Source organism: Macrobrachium rosenbergii, chromosome 35 (genome assembly GCF_040412425.1).
Source record: "Macrobrachium rosenbergii isolate ZJJX-2024 chromosome 35, ASM4041242v1, whole genome shotgun sequence".
Lineage (NCBI taxonomy): Eukaryota > Metazoa > Arthropoda > Malacostraca > Decapoda > Palaemonidae > Macrobrachium > Macrobrachium rosenbergii.
Window position 1 is genome coordinate 6,913,184 of NC_089775.1, and position 16,809 is coordinate 6,929,992.

Sequence of the window (16,809 nt, forward strand, 5' to 3'; positions counted from 1 at the left end):
GTAGACATCTTGTGGCGGAATTCAACCCACACAACACTCACCATGATCTTCGGTTGCTGGAGATGGATAAAGGTCCACGGCGCCAATCACAGCACGCAAAACCACAAACAAAACTGAGGACAGACCCTCAGGCAACAACGAACAAAAAGAAGAGACACATGCACCATCAATATTTGGTAACGGTATCCAGAACAAAATTACTTTCAAAACCGCCTGTCCACTTTCAAGGTTGGACCTCAACTACCCCACACTCTCCCAAACCTGAAATCTACCTAACATTTTCACAGACAGACAGCGCCAGAAATGACTCCAACAACCTAACCACTCCCAACGACAATTACACTCTTCTCTCTCTCTCTCTCTCTCTCTCTCTCTCTCTCTCTCTCACACACAAAACGTTGGGAAATGCTAAATACAAACAAATTCATTCATCCCTCTATAATCTCCTCCTTCGAGATTTCCCTACTCATGAGAAGCTTTGAACGGTCTTGCTCGCCCAGGGATCTCAGGTCCCCTGCGTGGGATGTGACTCTCGTCCTAAGGAGCCTGATTCATGCACCGTACGAGCCTTTACGAGAGTCGTCAGACAGGGATCTGACCCTCAAGACCGTCTTCTTGCTAGCCCTGGCATCGGCGAAGAGAGTTGGCGAGCTTCATGGACTTTCCTTTGATGTTAAACACTCGAGGGGATGGGGATCAGTTACGCGCGATTTCATCCCGGATTTCGTAGCGAAGACTCAGAACCCTTCGGTCCCTGATGCACGGTTCGAGTCCTTCATGATCCCCTCCCTAGAGGACTTTGTAGGTAATGAACCAGACGAGATGCTACTGTGTCCTGTTAGAGTGCTGCAGCGCTATCTGAAGAGAACTCGGCGCCTCCAGCCTGAGTGTCGACGACTCTTCGTTAGCACTGGCTCGACCAAGAAAGAAGTGTCCAAGAACACCATCTCTTTCTGGCTGGCTTCGTGAGACGATAAGGAGAGTGTACTCTGCTGCAAGAGAAGACGACACCGGTACGCTTCGTCCGAGTGCTCACGAGGTCCGCAGCATTGGTCCGTCCCTTGCATTCCGGAAGAATATGTCGGTGTCACAGGTGCTGAAGGCGGGTGTGTGGTCCCAACAGACTACCTTCACCTCCTTCTACCTCCGGGATGTTGCACACAAGTCCTTGGACACTTTTTCCTTGGGTCCTGTGGTGGCTGCTCAACAAGTTGTGTAGCTTATCCGGCTCCTCTAACAGGACAGGTTGCATCTCGCCTAAGTTGTACAGTTGTGATTGGGAGATTGAATGTGGAGTGACTGGCCTCTCTTCTTTCTCCCCAGCCTGGCTCTCTTCCCACGGGCAGGGAGCAGACGTGCCGTTACAGGCTGGATCTGGCGAACGAGGCAGGTAAGCACGTAACGGGAGCTCCCGTTCTATTTCCGTTCAGGTTAATAGAAGCAACCCCACTCCTTCCTCATGCAAGGGGAGGAAGGAGACCATGACTATAAGACAAACCCAATGCTTGTATTTGCCTTATTGTCATCCGATGTCAAAATCTTCCTAGCCTACTTTGCATGAACTGACGCTCCTCTCTGTTTAATGCAAAGGGACCCAGAAGTCTGACAACTGATCCTGCTTTCTTACAACCTGATCTTTTGTCAGAGGCAGTTTTTTCTTCCTCGCTCTCACGACCAGGAAGGGAAGACAAAGTGGTGAACTCCAGTCAGTTCAGAGAGACTTTAGCAGATTCCTCCTTCCAATCAGTAAGTCTCCTAATGTAAAGGACCGAGTGTTTGTATATTGTCTTGGAACAAATAACAATTTTTAAAAGTAAATTGCATTTTTCCTAACTATACAAACCCGAGGTCCTTTACACTTTATGCCCACCTCATGCCACCCCTCAATCTGATACCTGGGCCAAAAGGCAAATTGAATGTTTACATCCGGGCAGGTACTCCCGCCTCCCGGACAATAGTTAACTGCCTAACCACCTTGTTTGAAGTTCAGCGGCCGTTTCCAGCCTACGCCTGAAAGTAATCCCTAATGTAAAGGACCTCGGGTTTGTATAGTTAGGAAAAATACAATTTACTTTTAAAAATTGTTATTTTAAATTAATAGCTTTGTACTTCATTTCAGGATTGTCATGTCCCTAAGAACAACAACTCCAGCATCTAAGTGAAATGGGGTACAAGGCTATTTTAACCAAGGCTTCAAGTGAGAAAGACTGATGAGAAAGCAAGATTATTTGCTGTTTGACAGTTTTTTAATTTGTTGTGAGTGGTAAGTGATTCACACATGTATTTCACATGTGACCTCTTTGTACAAAATCACTTTGGAGAACTGACAGTTCTTATAGGCCTCTGTACTTGCCATTAATACATGCACCAAACCTGCCATATCACTGCCTTGCAGTAAATGTACCTTTCTGTTGAACTTCTCAGTTCCAGAGGTCCTTTCTTCCTCACATCTTTGGTCTGTGGACCAGTCTCCCTGAGGATATCGTGCAATTGGAACTTCAAAAGTTCAAGTGAAGATGCAATGTATTACTACCCCAATACAATTCTCCTTGTATTTTCATAATTTACTACATTTTATCTATTTATTATTTGTTAATTTATTTTTTTTTTTAATAAGTGATCTATTCTTTCTGTATTTCCCACTACCTTCTGTCACTTCTTTTTAATGAGCATCATAATTTTTGGAAGTTTGAATTTGAAGTCAGTGGCCCCTGTAGTGGGGTTGTTCATCATCATTTGTGATAATCCACTTTCCTTAATATGTTTTACATGTCTGGTTCCTAGCTCTTTAAGATTCATTTTTGAAATGTGAAGTAAATGTTAGTTTTGTCTTTATTTTTCCTGTTTCATAATTGTGATGCTCTCTCCAGACGTCTCTGCATCTGAATTACAGGGGTGTTTTCCTATACGTGACATACTTTTGGTCTTAGAGTGCTGATTCTGGTGACTGTTGAGTACAGTATAGTTGGCTTTTCATGAAGCATCAGTTTCCACAGTCTCCGTAGGGGAGAAGTGCCGTCAGTGCACCTCACATGCGGTGCTGTATGCATTACTTCAGGGACTTTACAGCTTCTCTTCAGCCCATAGCTGCAACCCCTTTCATTCCTTTTACTGTACCTCCACTCATAGTATCTTTCTTCCATCTTGCTATCCTTAACCCTCTCCCAACAATTGATTCACAGTGCTTCAACTGCTTTGAGGTTTTCCTCAACGTTACACCTTTCTAATCTTTCTACTCTCATTTTCCTTTCCAGCGCTGAATGACCTCATAGGTCCCTGTGCTTGGCCTTTGTCCTAAACTCTATAGTCCATTGCAGTCCATGATTGATGCAGATCTATGGCAAGTTACTAAGAAATTGTAACTGACTCAGACAGTTTGTGATTGTTGATGAAGTACAGGCAAATGGCCATGAATACACCCGGCTGTTTGTGATTGGTGGTGAGGCGTAAACAAAACAACGTTTCCCATTGAGGTGATTCGTAGGAAGAACATGATACAGAATCAGCTGTTATTTCGTTTATTTTCAATTTTCTAAAGATACAGGAAGTTGAACAGTGTTTGTAATAGCATCATCTTCACATAACCAGAAGCTAGCCTCTACACAGATGGTTTTGTCATTTAGCATTCGTCATTTACTACAGATATGAGATAAATTCATGAAAATTTGCCCTGATTTTTGACCTCGTCTTATCGAAAGGTCGTTTGATACATGAAAATATACGGTAATTAAAAAATCACATTTTAATCAGTTTTCCATGGTTATTATTCCTTACATTTAAATAATTTCTTTATTTAAACAATTACTGTATATTCTAAATCAATTGACCCCAATTATAACCTTTCATTGAAGATATATTTTCCCTAATCTGAAACAACTGCATTTTGAATAGGTTCTCTATATGTATAACCCTCACCTTTCAAATATATTTTCTGTAATTCTTACATTTGGAATATTCTTTTCCACATTATAACCCTTTCTTTTTGGATAAATTTTCTCTAAATAAAACATTTGTATTTTTATATATTTATTATTTTTTTTAACTATAACCTTTACATTTAAAATAGATTTTTCCCAATTATGACCATTAGATTTTAAGTCAATTTCCCCTAAATATAACCCTTCAATTTCAAGTGTATTTTCCTAATTCAAAACAATGGCATTTTAAATAAACTTTCTATAATTATAACCATTACATTTTAAACATATTTTCTGGAATTGTAACACTTTAACTTTAAACATATTTTCCCTGCTTAAGACATTTTCATTTTAGAATAAATTTCTGTAATTGTAACCCACCCAAGGAGATACAGTAATTTGTATATTTAAAAATATTTTGAAGTTGATTTTTATTTATATTTTGATATATTTATTTAGTTTAGCAAAATGATGTTAAAATTATAAGCAATGATCTCATTCAGTTTTTTTTTTTCAGGCAAATTTCTTTGAAAAAACATCACATCACGAAGGCCAATGGAACATCAGAACTTTACGAATGTATGGGAGGGTTTATGAATACATCAGCTAATGTATCTGTACATCTTCTAATACACCAGAACTAGTAAGTGCTTCCTTTATTGCAACATATCTACCAATATCTACAATCTAAAACTCAGTTCATATTCCAGTCATAACCATTTTGGGGTGTAGGCATCTCTCTCTCTCTCTTCTCTTTCCCTGATAATGTTTTGAGATTTCGACCAGATAATCGGCTCAGTTAATCCTAAGATCTAATTAGCTAAAAATCTGATTATGCTTTGTTTGTACACACAAAAAATTTATTATTATGCTGTATGAATATTGTACCACACCGTATAAAAATTATACCATGGTGTATGAATAATACACCGTTCATATGTTATGAATGAAATACTTTTGAGGTGTGTACTGCACCATGAATTTGCAATAACCTGATAAAGTTCTCTTTCACTACTAAAACTGCAACACATATAATCTCTTAATCTTGTAGTAGGCTATTAGTCACGATTATTTTGCAAATTCAAAACTGGCTGTGTCATATTATTTCCTGTACTTTTCTGTATACAGAAAGGCCTGTACCTGTATGTTACATTTTCTTTATTGAAAAGGGCCATTGTATATTCAAAAAGGCTTGTCTATTATATTCTTTTCTGTACTCAAACAGGTCTGTCTTGCTGTATTTTCCATATGCAGAAAGACCTGTCTGTCGTCATGTTTTATATATTCTAAACTATCTGTTTTGATATTTTTTTATAAAAAAGGCCTGTGTTATATTTTCTATATTCATAAAGGTCTCTCTAATATTGTCCTGTATATAAAAAGCCTTTAAAAGTGCAAGATGTAAACAGCAATTTTGGAATGCTTTTACTGAAGAACATTACCATGTCCTCTGTCATGTTCTGTATGAAAATAAAGGCGTTTGTCTTTTTTGTTTTTTTCTATAGAAAGACCTTTCATAATTTTGGTCATTAAGCCTTTTACAAATGTTAAAAGATAAAGAACAGTAGTTGTGGAATACTTTTAAAGAGAAACAGTACACAATTTTGGATTGCTTTTACTGAGAAACATTACAACGTCTTGTTGTTTGTCTAACAATTACTGTCTGTTTTTCAGGTCAGAAGCTCAAGATATCTAAGCAAGCGACTCAGATATGGCAATGATGCCTCAAGAACTATCTCTAAATCAGGCCTGTCCACTGATGTCTCCCCTAGGACATGTGGACCACTTCCTGTCTACTACTGTCTACTTTTATGACATTTGGACTGTGTCCTAAACAGAAGCTTCAAATGATAATCCACAGATGTATCATCCAAGGAGAACTTCTTGGATGCAGCGAGGAATCAAATGTAGCCCAGGTATGTATTATGTAATACAGGTTTTTTGGCCATTAGTGGTTTCATTGTAACTTTGCTTTCCAAAATTATTACATGATGAAATTGTTTATAATTGCTTGGATATATACTTCATTTACAAGCGTAAATTAAATTTACACATCTGATTTTGTTGAAAATTAGCATAAATTTATTTCAATTGCTTGAACACAATATACTGCATTTTGATTTGCATTACAGTACTGCGTTTGTGTTTGAAAATTCAAAATACTTTTCTTTTTCTTTCAGTATTTTGTTGCCAGTGAAGTGGCAGAGGAGATGAAGGCACTGGAAATGCCCGACAATTATACATGTGGCTGTCCACAGACCTTGGTGGACAGCCTGACAACACCAATGTTGTGTTGCAACAACTGCTTTGATTCTGCAGTGGCAGTTTACAAGTGATTGGAAGCCTCTTTTGCCCAGATGTTTTCTACAGGATTTATAGACACACATCTATTGTAACTGGGGTCTTGTACATAGTACAAACTGCTTAGCAGTAAGAAACTTGTAAACTTTCAAGTTACTGCATAGATAAAAGTTATTGTATAGATGGATTTATTGCACAAAAATGTGGTATCTATAGTTTTTATTTACTGTAAAATTCATGCGGTTACATGAACTTGTAGATGCAACCTCTATAACAGCCTGCTGAATGCAAACACACACTTTGTTTTCCATTATATCATGCCAGGGGGAGGGTGTGGCTGTGCTGTGTAGACCTTGGTTCAGGTGTAAATACAGCTGTGTATCAGTTTTTCCCAGCATGAAGTAGTCAAAACCTGTAGAGAAAGAGGGATTAAAAAACTTGGAGAAATTTTCTATATCAACAGTTAAGTTTAAGGTATAGACAATACAAGGTTTTATGTAATGCATTGCTCATATGTAATGTGATTTTTATCAAGATATTGGTCCCTTACAAATTTACTGTTTTACTGTCCTGTGACAAAACAAACAATATTTACCTGTTTGTGCACCAGTTGAACCATTCTCACAGTGCACTAAAAATGCACACTGCTTTCGTGCCTCTGAAGGCACCTCGTCTCCACATTATGGCAAGTATTCGTTGTGTCTAAAATTGCCTGCTGCCATGTCTAAGCTTAAAAAGCTTAGACATGGGACTGTATTGACTACCGCGGGCAGAATGGCCCAGCCTTGTTTAGTTTCACAGAGTTGGTTGAAGAAATCATCTTGGCAACCTCTTTCCACACCTCTGTGGTTCTTCCTCAATGGTGGGGCTTCATCGAGGTACTCTAAACTCATCGATCTTGCTAGTGGTGTTGTGTGTTGTTCTGAAATCACAAAAGTGTATCAGGTCTTTTCTATATACAAAATGGTAGTGAAGTACAGATATCCCATTACTGAAAGCAATTCTGAACAGAATCTGAATCCCTTACTCCAAGAAAACTGATTACTGATGCTATTTGGCCACTCATCTCAACTATATTAATTCCATTTGCTGGTTTGTACATTGCTTTTTGCAAGCAATCTGGAACTCTAACAAACTAGCTCCCTTTCCCTATATAAAATCCTGCCAAATAGGTCTAAACTGTATACCTGTATTTGTGTAGAATATGCAGCTTTCAAGAACTTCTAACAATTATTCAACAATATTTTTATAGTTTTTTTTTCCTTGTAAGTATTCTAGACTCCACAACTCTAGAAATCAGCCTCTTGAACCTTTCAATCCAGATGTGAACAAGTTCCTGACATCAATAAATAGTATCTCTTCACATGATAACCTGCTGAAAAATGTTTTGATTAGTAACTGGTAATTATATTTCAACTCCAAGTCAGTCCTGAACTACAGAATTCTTAATTAACTCTCGAGCTCACTTAGTGCTATGGAAAAAATGTGCATTTGTATAATAATAACTGACAACCATTTAGTTCTTTTTCTTGTTACTGAATGCGAATGAAAATGTTCCCTTCATACTTAGCTGATCACAGGCAGTATTCTGTAATATGCAGTCCTATGCAGATGAAAGGAAAATAGTTTCTTTCGCAACTAGTATTTGTATACACCTGTTACATGGGTTACAGCCTACTTTCAGTCTTACTGCTTGGAACTTTCCATCACCTTTATATCATATTTGTATAGTCACCCTTCCACCATATTTTAACACATTCTAAGATTATGACGATGGCTATAGACTTTACAGCCAGGTCAATTTCACTTGTTTATATATGGGTTATAGACCATTTTCACTTGATGTTTATATATGGGTTATAGACCATTTCAATTGAGGTTTTATAAATGGGTTATAGACAATTTCACTTGAAGCCTTGAGGTTTCTTGCCATATCCTAACTAAAGTTGGGACAACCAAGAATGATCAGATTATTCTTGCCCAAAACACCAACCACCCCTGACTAATACATCCTTTCCTATTAGTCGACTCTCAAAGGATCTGCTATCCAGTCCTAGCTTGGTTCAGGAAGGATTCACCATGTCCTGGATCCTTAACAAATCCTAGGGTCTTTTCAAAAAATGATCCTAAGCTGGATAAGGTGCTTTACCTTCAAGTCACATTTGGGTCATTCATCCTAGGCTGAGCTAGCCTTACCTTGGGATGTTGCTACTAATACAAAATTTTCCTTTCCTTAAATTAAACTAGTGAGGTTGAAGATTTTCCCTTTGACTTAAACTAGTGAGGTTGAAGATTTTCCCTTTACCTTAAAATTAAACTAGTGAGGTTGAAGATTTCCCTTGTCTTAAATTAAACTAGTGAGGTTGAAGATTTTCCCTTGTCTTAAATTAAACTAGTGAGGTTGAAGATTTTCCCTTGCCTTAAATTAAACTAGTGAGGTTGAAGATTTTCCCTTGCCTTAAATTAAACTAGTGAGGTTGAAATTTTTTTACCTATCCTTAAATTAAACTGTGATTGAAGATTTTCCCTTGCCTTAAAAAACAAACTACAGGTTGAAGATTTTCATTTGAGGTTGAAGATTTTCCTTTATCCTAGGCTGAAGATAGCCTTTACCTTAAACCAGGGAAGATTTTCCTTTACCTTAAACTAGTGAGGTTGAAGATTTTCCCTTACCTAAACTAAAATAGGTTGAAATTTTCCTTACCTTAAATTAAACTACTGAGGTTGAAGATTTTCCCTTACCTTAAACTAGTGAGGTTGAAGATTTTCCTTTACCTTAAACTAGTGAGGTTGAAGATTTTCCTTTACCTTAAACTAGTGAGGTTGAAGATTTTCCCTTACCTTAAACTAGTGAGGTTGAAGATTTTCCCTTACCTTAAACTAGTGAGGTTGAAGATTTTCCCTTACCTTAAACTAGTGAGGTTGAAGATTGATAGTCCTCCAGGGCTCACCTTGCATCTTTGAAAGGATAGAGCTAGATTAAGATTGGGCAGTTCTGAAGATTCTATATTGTAAATCCATATTCCAGTTGAAGTACCAGGATTCAGAACCTCGGATTGGAGAACCACCCTGAAAAAATGATTCACCTTTGAATATCTGATATCCTAATTGGTGAAAGATAACGGTTTACCAGTGACACACTTGATGTGATGAAGTAGATGAAGCTACAACTCTGTAGGAAGCTAGAGAGATCATTTGCATCTTGAAACACGGCTGTATTAAAGTGTTATGCAAAGGCTCTAGGTTATAGTTAAGATAAACCTGATATGAGCTTTAGGTATGAAAAGTCAGTAGATGAATAGACTAATACTGAGCAAGCTGGTGGCTAACATTACACTGAGTATAAATAAAAGTGGAAAGTATCCTGGTATATTAAACCAGTAGCAGGTTTCAGTAATTAGATACATATCCCGAATCACACTGAATGCCTCATATGATATAGACTCCTACAGTTCCTACTTGAAAATGACAAGAAGCAAAGCTGAACTCGACTCGACTTTGGGTCAATAGGCACTGCTGTTATGACTACAAACTTAACACTGTTGCCATAGTTTCAATAATCAGCATCAGAAAGATTATATTCTCTGTACTACATGAGAAAGTATGGCTTTCCAATATTTATGTTAATGGGGCCACGTTTCCTACTTAACTCAGGCCCTCTTATACAAATTTTACAGAAGAAAACGTCGCCGTCTCTTCAGTAGACACACTTTTCTTCTTCTACAGAAGATTCTTGTGGAATTGTGGGACTGATATTATTCAACTTGTTCCCTGTATGTGCGGGCACACTGTAGACACTTTCCTGTAGAGAAGAGGAAGAAGTGAATGACTTCGTGTCATGCCGAGATCTTTTGGCTTACGGGGCATTAAGATAGAAAACAATTCGTCCTATACTTCTGCCCCTTTTACTAAAAGGGGCACAGATTGGACAGGATCTTTTTAAGGTATTTTCAAATGTCTTCATTCTCTCAATTCATCTGAATGAAATGAAACTTTATCCAGACATGGCTGATATAAATATTACAGTAACTGAAACTGAACTTCAATGTAGTTTCCCTAAAAAGAGTAACAGAAGCTTCTTAGTGTAAGTTGTAATTAGCAGTTTACAATAAATAGTTCCATATCTTCATTAAGTATTGTCATCATCATCACTGTTGTAAACCAGGGCCTGGCAATAATATTCATCAGACAATTTTAACATTTTCAGGTCATCCAGAAAGACTAACAATGTCTCTCCTCTCTCTAGTTGGTCTTCAATCACCCAAGTATATACTCGCCTGGCTGGCTCAGTTGTCTTAAGAAAAGAGCCATTTACTGCTCTCACTGGCTGCACCTCTGAAGGTCCTCACCAAAACCCAAACCATTTTATGTAACACACGAGCACTGATCCATGACTGCCATTGACTGGCAGAGAAAATAAAACTTGTCTTGAACCTTAAAGTTAATAATGCCAAGATATTTTATATATATAATCTGCCCAGTGCATCGATCGCCTTTCTTTACTGTACGTAAAAATCAGATCCTGAACATCTGATCGAGGAGTATTTCAAAACTCCCTCCAACATCACAGGTCATCAAGTAACAAAGCAGTCCTGACTCATCGTTTGGGGAAGTCATGTCCAGAATACCATCTAGCAATACTGCGCTGTACCTCTCACACTTCAGCAGAAAACATGAAAGGTAGTCCAGTCACAATGTTGTCCCGACTCCCTGATTCAGTCAAAATGTATAAACTGACATCATCAATTTTATACTAATCCCCAGCAGTCCAAAAAGTATTCCAGTAATATTGTAGTCTCGACTCTCTGATTCAATATAAATGCGCTGGGCATGTGTAGTCCAGATATAATACTCTTAAATCAGTGCAAAAAACAAAGTGGTCCTGTTTCTTAATTCGAGACAAATGCCCTACACATTTAGGGTAGTTCAGTCATGATACAGACCCTCTTTCAGTTCACTAGAAATGCAACCACATGGGGAAATGAAATCGTAAAGTGCTAAAACACAAGGAACTAATTTCTCTAATGAAGCTTCAACAGATCCTTGGTAATAGTACTTACTGATTTCTTCTATGTAGCTGAAACCTTAATATTGGCGAGACTACAACCAGAAAAAGCAAGTTTTAATTGTTAGGTAGAAATCAAGTTGCAGCCAATGCTGCCGAAAGACTTTCTTTTCCAGATTTATATATGGAAATCTTCCCAATGATCCCTCCACAACAAATGCATACCCATTTCCTGCTGTGACCAGTGCCACAGGTAGGCTATATTGAATCTGTGAGCTTTCATGTCTAACCATTTGAGAGATCAACTAGACCTTATGAATGTGGTTCTCTTGATGGTTTTGGGTCGTGAGTAACTTTTGCCTTCTATCTCAGAAGGCAAAACTTACTCGAATAAGAAATGGTATAACCTAAACCTTCCTTTTTAATGAGTTGATCAAGATTTAGTTCTCCTATGTACCTCCTGACTTTGCATAGTGCACTATGAAATATAAGTGACATGGATAAAAATGGGAATATCCCAGTACAAACTGTATACATGGTAAAATCAGTATATCTAATGGCAGGTTGCTAATCAACGTTCATTATATGGTAGAAAAGGAAGCCTGGATTGCCCTGGAATCCATTTTTAAGGGCTAAGCTCACTATTATGGACTCCATGAAAGCCAACTCTTTTAAAACACAGCATTCTTTCCGTGCAGGAGGCCTTTTGAGTATAGCATTATCAAACATGTCAGATGACGTCACACTTATCGAAAGGTTTAATCAGTTGTTCATAATACAATCATTATTGAACTGCAGTTGTTAGACGAAAACTTGTGACTTAGAATGTTAATTTGGCTACAAAAAGCTTTGAAACAAACCAGACTCTTACGAACTGTACATGACTAACATACACCTTTTAAGTTCCAACAAAACAAGTTATCGCATCAATTCCTCTCCTGTTAGTAATTAGACCTACAAATCATGAGAGCAACACCACTTCAGATTACTCCAATATTCGACTCTTATTTCTTTCTTCAAGAAATATTGGATACTAAAACGACAGACCATTTCTTCAGCTCCATCCAAAAAGCTTCGAGGATTCTTGCAACATATCAGCGTTGATTATTATGATGAGACACAGGACTCCATTACTGAGAACTAGACTAATGCACAAATAACCAAGCACAGTTTTGTTATACACATCTACAGCAACGCTCTATACAAACCACATTCTTCCTTATACTTGATTCCTTACCATTACCGTTCAGGAGTAACTGGCCACTCAATGGTATTGTCGCAGAAAAATCGAGTCTTGAGGATGCCTTGTCATGGCTCTGACGAGATCAGTTGTTCGTAACGCCCCCAGAGAGACCTAAGAACAACGAAATGAATCGTTAGTCTGGTTTTAGTTAAATTTAACTTAAACCACAGCAGAGGGATTAGACCTAATCATCTCGACAATTAATGCAAGAAAGGTGCGTCTTAATCCTTCATGTTTTAGGAGTGCAGCCCTAAGATCAGACATAGTGGAAGGGTCAAGTACACTGACTATACAGTACATTCTGCATACAAAGCATAGACAGTTTTTATTAGGGAGGAAATCTTTTATTAAATACAACAGTGATCACTGCAACAGCAAACCACCTGAGTTGAGTTGATTTTCTATCTTGTTGATTTTCACATTTCATAAAGCACTTCACTAGCTTCGTGTTAACAAAAATAAACAAGCCGCATAAGTTGAATATCTCTATAATATATATTTAGCACGACAAATCAGACACCAAGTATCAACCCAGAAACAAATCATGGATGCAATGAGGTTCATAAATAATGATTCTATGCAAATGTAAGGAGGGGAGTCGACTGGCTTGAAGAATCGACACAGCATTTTTCATAGACCATATTATAATGCTATGGAATGAAGCAAGAAGGCAGTTCCTGACCCTCTTCCCATTTTTATGCTTCAAAATGACACTTTAGGTAAACAGCTGAGACTTTAGTTCTGTGTCAATTTAATAGCCAATTCCTATCTTAAGGGTCTTGCTTTTACGTAATAGTACCGACTCTTATTTGTCTCTTGCTTCCGAATGAGCACCATAATATTCTTTAGAAACTTCTTGAATTTGGTGGGCTTGTTCCGTATGAATAGGGTTCTTCATCTTCTGAATAATAATAATAATAATAATAATAATAATAACAATAATTAGCCTAAACATAAAACTTTCAGGAGAGACAGTGTTTATAGCAAAAATTATTCAAGTAATTTTTATTGAAAATTTGCCCTTGCATTGACCCTGGAGTTACGGACAGATTAAATAATTGCCTTTTTTAAAAAGTTTTTAACTAGACAAAAAAGGTATTAAACTTGATAGGGGTAAAGCTGAGAGAGAGAGAGAGAGAGAGAGAGAGAGAGAGAGAGAGAGAGAGAGAGAGAGAGAGAGAGAGAGAGAGAGAGAGAGAGAGAGAGAGAAAGAAGTCCTATGGATTGAATGTCACTCTCACCATTATTATACATTCCCACTTCATAATTTTAATTTTTGTTTCAGAATCAAACTGACATTCTCGTCTTACTCAAAACAAAAGCCGTGTCTTCTCCTGTCTAAAATGACGCCAGATAAAGAATCCTACAGGTAGCAACAGATAAGGCTGGTGTGGTGTGCAACGCTGCAATAAAGTGACTGTCACTCAACATTCCCCATTTGTAAACAAAGCGACTAAAGAGGCCAGCGACATTCAGCATTCTATGACGAACTAAAGCCATGACAAGGCACTAAGCAAGCTTCATCCACGAAATATCAGAGGTATCATCCTTGACATATATTAACACTGTGAGCAGTTACAGTGCAGTGATGAGAGTGAGGGAATTATCTCAACACCTTCAGTTTGGGGAGCAAACAGTGACCCTATCATTCCTCTGACCTGTGAGTTGCTGCAAAGACAGGCCTAATACTCTTATAATCATGATTGGTTACCTGCATTCAGTGTGGAGCAAATTTTTCTTTTTCTAATGATGAAAATAGTCCTAAAAATGAATCCCTGGGTGTACAGTGCTACCGGCCTACTACGTCAGTAAAGAAAAAAAAATTCTCTCTAACTGTAAATTTTAGTCCTCCGTATTCAAGGCTATTCATATAGATTTCAAATTTTGACTGTGAAGTCATAAAGCCTGCTTTAAGAATGATTCAAATGACTGGTCAGCTATGCCCACACAATGACAGAGCCTATAGGCCTTACAAACAGTCACCGAAGGGGATGGAATTCCCACTGAAAACAGCTCTTATATAATAACAGAGGCTCATGCATCCCTTCAAAAGGTCATCCAAAAACAGGCTGATTAACCCATCAGCAACATACAATAAATCCAGTTCCCAAAAGGAAAGCAACTCTAGGGACAGAGGGAGTCAAACTGTAATAAAGATTCGGAGCCTATATCAGTTTCGAAAGCCTCTGGCGAGTGCCAGGTGGGAACACTTTTCTGTGGAGTACTGTCTTCCGTTCACCTTACCGGACTTACACGTTACAGCACAAGCAATGGGCATTCCTGTTTAACCATCTAGAGTGCAGTTACACAGTATTTGTCTTGTTCAGTGATTACTGCCAAATTTTCCTCAGTGCTCATTACTATCAACAATACATAAAAGCTCAAATGGCAGCAACATTGTGTTGTCATTTTAAATTACCAATGAATAAGGACAAATCTTCCTTAATGATGTCAGCTACTTGACATTTTATACTGCCACAAAAAAGAGAGTTCTTCCTTTAATGATGTCAGTTGCCACAGGTACTTCAGTCACACCCAAGATACGGGATTCTACACTCGATTCAGTGACATCATCCCAAACGGAGGAATGAAAAACTTTCCTGTTCGCCTTCAATCGCTGTGAAATAAAGGGAGTTAGGATAAAGGTAAATTAATTTGGGTCATCTACTTGTAGCCAATATGATGGATGCTGAGGGAGAGCAGATGGTATTTTAATAATTCTGAATAATAATAATAATAATAATAATAATAATAATTACCCTTAGAAACCAGTTGATAACCTACTTGGAGCACTTTACATGAAAGCGCTTTTCCTACCTCACTTTCATAGGCAGGTTGAGTAAACAAATCTGAATCAAAGCTTGAATGGACCTGGGTTGACAACAATATTCCTGACCCTGTCATTGTATATTTAAGGCGACACTTCTGGTAGGCTACAAAGTTCAGACTAGTCCTGTGTAACTCTATTAATCTATTCTCATCATAAGGTTCGCGCATTTATATAAGAATTATATGTAAAACCTTCAGTAAGGTCAAAGTTTATGGCAAAAAGGATTTATGCATAATTTACTCAACGTAAATATTTTAGCACTCGTATCGAACTTCGAGTTTTCGACAGATTAATGGGTCTGCTTTCTTAAGGATTATCCAACCAACTGAAAAGCTTACAGAGTTCAATCGTCGGCTCCAGCCCTTCTGCCATGAGTGTTGAATAGCATTCTCCCTCGGTGTAGGTTACATATTTAGGCGTTAAGTGGTTCCTGGTTCCTCCTCCTCCTCCTCCGTCGTTTTGGTACAAACAAAAGTCGTTTCAGTACATCCATAAAATCAGTTTGATGCAATTCAGTTCATTACTTCTCAAATAATGTCATCACTAAAACTGGTTTCTTCAAACATTTACAATTTTTATCACAAACTGTTGTGTTATATTTATCGGCACTTATCCCACATATTTACAAACAATTATCTCAACTGAAGTTTACACATTTCAGATATCTAGTTCATTTTGCAACTGTCATAATAACTTTTTAATTATCTATTTCGCAATTATAAATCTCTATTTACTTACTGATTTCTCGATTCTCACTCACTACAGAGAAAGGTACTAAAGGAACACGCTTAGCCAAAAGGTTCCCAAATATGGACAGACGACGACAATGTTTACTCCAGAGATGAATGTCACTACCACTGATGATTTCAAAACAATGCTTTTGCATGGGGGGGGATAGAGCCTACGTCACAATTAACCTTCCTGTGGATTATTCAGGAAATGGTAGTGTTTGAGTTCACATGTCATGAGTTCCCCTCCCAGGGCGATGAAAATCACTGGCTCTGAAACCGACTTATTCTTTGAAGCTTGAATTTCAAGTCAATGGCAACTGTGTGCTTGTTCCATGTGAATATGTTTCATCTACTGAACAAATAAAGTTTAGAGTCAGTACTCAATCTATTACGTTATTTACTATTTTACTCAGTAACTAATGGCTTGAACGATCTAATGAAAAATAAAACATGAGTTGTATCGAACTGTCTTGATGGATGCACTGAACCGACTTGGATCGAAAAATGGCTGCAGCCCTTGAAGTGAAACCTTGTCTGTAAACAAAAATATAACTACATTAACTACTTACAAGGTAAACGTTTCACACAAATGATGACATATAAGGTTAAAACTACAAAGGAATTGCACCAGTTAATTCCTCAAGTGATGTCAGCTTTGGGACGATGAAAACCACTCAATTTTTCTCTGCATGATGCATGAATGGCATCGTGCTCAACATAGCATCAGAAATGTTTGAGTAGCCTTCCATTCAGTAATGTCCAGTGCAACACATTAATTATTC

At 37.7% G+C, this 16,809-nt stretch overlaps 2 long non-coding RNA genes across 5 annotated transcripts in view; one reads left to right on the forward strand and one right to left on the reverse strand.

The window, feature by feature from the left end:
- The window catches only part of LOC136856447 (uncharacterized), a 279,926-nt gene extending 272,465 nt beyond the window's left edge, over positions 1-7,461 (forward strand). The window contains exons 1-4 of one of the 2 annotated variants that reach the window (XR_010858334.1): positions 2,162-2,263; positions 4,435-4,560; positions 5,592-5,833; positions 6,098-7,461. This is a non-coding gene — a long non-coding RNA (uncharacterized lncRNA). Of the gene's footprint in view, positions 1-2,161; positions 2,264-4,434; positions 4,561-5,591; positions 5,834-6,097 lie in introns of those variants that run through there. The other variant, XR_010858333.1, reaches the window with a different exon arrangement.
- LOC136856448 (uncharacterized) lies at positions 5,520-16,556 on the reverse strand. Of its 3 annotated transcripts, XR_010858337.1 has the most exons (5): positions 15,635-16,175; positions 12,461-12,577; positions 9,126-9,287; positions 6,814-7,140; positions 5,520-6,630 (listed from the first exon to the last, which is right to left on the reverse strand). It is a non-coding gene; the product is annotated as an uncharacterized lncRNA (long non-coding RNA). The 3 variants fall into 3 exon arrangements; XR_010858336.1 differs by lacking the exon at positions 12,461-12,577 and having other exon boundaries at positions 6,117-6,630; positions 9,126-10,020; positions 15,635-16,556; XR_010858335.1 differs by lacking the exons at positions 12,461-12,577; positions 15,635-16,175 and having other exon boundaries at positions 6,117-6,630; positions 9,126-10,544.
- Positions 16,557-16,809: the final 253 nt, after the last annotated feature.